Source organism: Epinephelus moara, chromosome 17 (assembly GCF_006386435.1).
Source record: "Epinephelus moara isolate mb chromosome 17, YSFRI_EMoa_1.0, whole genome shotgun sequence".
Lineage (NCBI taxonomy): Eukaryota > Metazoa > Chordata > Actinopteri > Perciformes > Serranidae > Epinephelus > Epinephelus moara.
This window is the reverse complement of record NC_065522.1, coordinates 19,116,771-19,120,353: the sequence shown is the minus strand read 5'-3', so window position 1 is coordinate 19,120,353 and position 3,583 is coordinate 19,116,771. Positions and strand designations below refer to the sequence as shown.

Genomic DNA, 3,583 nt, shown 5'->3' with positions numbered 1-3,583 from the left:
TCCCGTTGTCGGATACAACATGAAACTACTCCAGTTAGCTCAATCATGTTGTAACCAAGACATCCGCTGGAAAAAAATATTTTTTTCACGGACCATGACCGGAGTATTACAGACACCGCTAATGGCTAACGGCGTCCCTACGCCCCTACGCCCCTACGTCGCCCCGGTCAAAATGGTCACGCAACGATTACGTCACATACAGAGCCCGGTAACTTTACAGGAACCTTCCTCCTACTCCGCTCTCTCAGTGGAGACACGGCGGTTGAGAGGGCCGAGCGAGAGGACGTTCCTGTAGTAGTTCCTGCCCCCCAAATAGTACCAGGAACTTCTTCAGTGGAAACGGGCCTTAAGGCATTTTACACTGTATAAATTAGCCTAGTAACTAGCAGACTTTTCCTCTACTCATATGAAGCCAAATAAATCACACACAAGACTTACAAAGCTGTTCTGTGGAGGCTTTATTGTCTTCACAATTTATTGGCTCTTATCTGTGAAGTTAAAGTAAATAAAAGCTTCCTAGACAGGAGGTCTGTGTCACCACAACGCGTATTTACATTTCTGGGGAGTGCACATCAGGCAACGGTGTAGGCTCTGTGTTACATGGAACTCAACTTAGTAACATTTCTTTGCTGGGTTAAAATAACCCATAGTTTAACTTTGTGTTTCTACATTGTTCTCCTCTATTATAACTCATGCATGTTAAATTACTGCTGACCAAGTTCCACAGTGGCTCAAATATTTTTTCGCACCTTCAAGAGTTTCCATTAATTTCTGTGTAGTACAGGACAATATTAAAGTTGGAGAATTTTTAAACATACTTGAGTTAAAAGCAATAATAAAAGCAAACACGTTAAAGAACCTTTTCAAATGATCAGTGTGTTTTCATTTTCAGTGAAAACAGTACAGCATGATCCATGGAGGCAATCTCTTTTCAATGTCCTGATCTAAAAGTCTTAAAATCTTAAAACAACACATAAATTAAGACACTAAGACACTGTGGTACACTCATATTTTAAGCTAGTGTAAAGGTCATGGTATCTCATGAAAGTAGACGACCTGAGGCATCCATTGGTACCAACCACGTCACAGGTTGGGAAGGGGGCTGAATAATGCTCCAAAGTTAGGCTAAAGTTTTGTGAGGGAAAAACTGACATGTCCATTTTCAAAGGGGTCCCTTGAAGTCAAGATATCCAACATGTTCTCATCCCGAATTGTCACATATCACTGCTTTGTCAGTGGCCTTTCACATTTACATATTGCCTGCTAGGTGTCCTTTTGCAACTGCTGTTGACATTCTGGGATGCCGCTACCAACACCAGGATGTCAACAAAAGCAAATAGGTTAAGGCAACAAAAGCACGTGGCAGCTAACACTGGGACATCAGCAAAAGCACATGGTTAGGTTTACGCAACAAAAGTATGTGGTTGGGTTAAGGCAACAAAAGCATGTGGTTGGGTTAAGGCAACAAAAGCATGTGGTTAGGTTTCAAAAAAACAAAATGTTTTGGCTCTACATTCATACAGGACGGGAACACCAGCCTCTAGGCTGAAAAAGTTTGTTGGACCCATGCACCACCCCTTGAGCCTGCCCTATAGAGACTTTCTGGATCCTTTCTGGCCAGGGAGCATCTGGTGGCCGGTCCTTGGGCCATGGGGCCTGGTTGGGCTCAGCCCAAATGAATAACATGGGGCCCTCACCACCACCTGCAGGGACTGGCATCGGGGTGGGTGCATTGTGTGCTGGGTGGCAGAGCCAGTCTGGTGTCACAGGAGTACAGCAACTTCTCTTCACTGTCAAGTACAAGGCACACACTCTCTCTTGTGTATCACTCATACCTGTCCCCACAAAACAAGGGCAGGTAGGAACCAATTAGCTCATAATCAAGGGAACACAATGACTCCACTAAACACCGCACACGAAAATACAAATGAAACAATCTCGAGGAGGAGTTTGTTAAAGTACGAGCCCCGGAAATGGCCAAAAATGCACAAAAGTGGCATAGTAGATTCAAAATGGCCGACTTCCTGTTGAGTTTAGAGCATGGGTCCAAGAGACTTTTTTGTAAATCTTGGGGTGTTACCTGTGCTTACCAATTTTCATACATGTGGTTGAGAGTAGCTTCGGGGGCTGTTTCGTCCAAATTTTGTAGGGAGTGCTACTGAGCCATTTTTTGGCACCTGAGCATGAAACCTTTAAAATACCAGATTTTTCAGCAGTTCTAATATATGTGCAAAGTTTCATAACTTTTCAAGTATGTTAAGCCCCCCAAAAAGACAATTAATTTGGAGGAAGAAGAAGAAGAATTACTTGCATTTCAATAGGGTCCTCACACCCAACAATATACAAAGTACTATAAATGACAATAACATAAAAATGTACCAGTAACTCAATAATGCTAAATCTATTACTAGGCCTCATTAAATATCAGTAATGTTCCCATTAATAACAGCGTACCTTAAAAAAATAAACTCTCTTTCCTTATCTTGTTGAAGTCACTTGGCCCTCACAAGGGTAGAAATGACAACACACACAAGGCTCCAGTGCTGCATGTGTAAAGACTACACTTCCCACCCTGCAGCTCGTCCAGTTCCGTGCCTGCGCGCTTAGGCGCGTGCACATGGACAGTGCACTGGCGCAGTGAGTGTGCAGCTTCCCTCTTGTTGCACAGCGTGACTACTCTTGAAACAGGCACTGTGGTATTAATAAAAAAATAAATGAATAAAATCATCATTATATTAATTTTCAAAGTAGAGCGTGTCTGCATTAAAGATAGTGAAACATATGCAGGACCCAATATCATACTGTTGGATTAAATATATATATATATATATACATATATATATATATATATGTATTCCACCGTTTTAGTTTAATAAATTTTAATGATAATAATAATAATGATATAATAATAAAAACAATGATAAAATAATTTATTTCTATTAATTATTCTTTTTATTATTGTTGTCGTCGATAATAATAATGCTAATAATAATAATTTAGGCCTATTTTTCAGTTTTATTATTTTTATATCGTTAACAATAATAATAATAATAATAATAATAAAAACAATGCTAATAATGATTTATTTATTATTATTGTTGTCATTGATAATAATAATAATAATAATAATTACAACAACAGTGATAATAATGATAATGATAATTTAATTTTGAATTTTATTTTATTATTGTTAATAATAATAAAATAATAATGATAATAGTAATTTATTTTCAAAAAATATTCTAATTATTTTATTATCATTAGGCTAATAATAATAATAATAATAATGATTAGAACAATAATAATAATAATAATAATTTATTTTAAAAAATTATTTTATTATTCTAATCATTTTTATCATAGTTAATAAAAATGATAATGATAATAATAATAATAATGATTAGAACAATAATAATAATAATAATAATTTATTAAAAAAATATTTTATTATTATAATCATTTTTATCATAGTTAATAATAATGATAATAACAATAATGATAATAATAATAATAATAATAATAATAATAATAATAATAATAATGTCTTAGACTTTTTGTTATTTTCTGTACCACCCCTCTAAGC

At 36.0% G+C, this 3,583-nt stretch overlaps 2 protein-coding genes across 2 annotated transcripts in view; both read left to right on the top strand.

The window, feature by feature from the left end:
* LOC126403715 (serine/threonine-protein phosphatase PP1-beta catalytic subunit) overlaps positions 1-3,583 on the top strand; it is a 659,813-nt gene that overhangs the window by 343,940 nt on the left and 312,290 nt on the right. The window lies entirely within an intron of this gene.
* The window catches only part of c17h11orf68 (chromosome 17 C11orf68 homolog), a 616,176-nt gene that overhangs the window by 343,946 nt on the left and 268,647 nt on the right, over positions 1-3,583 (top strand). The gene's annotated exons all lie outside the window — the stretch shown is intronic.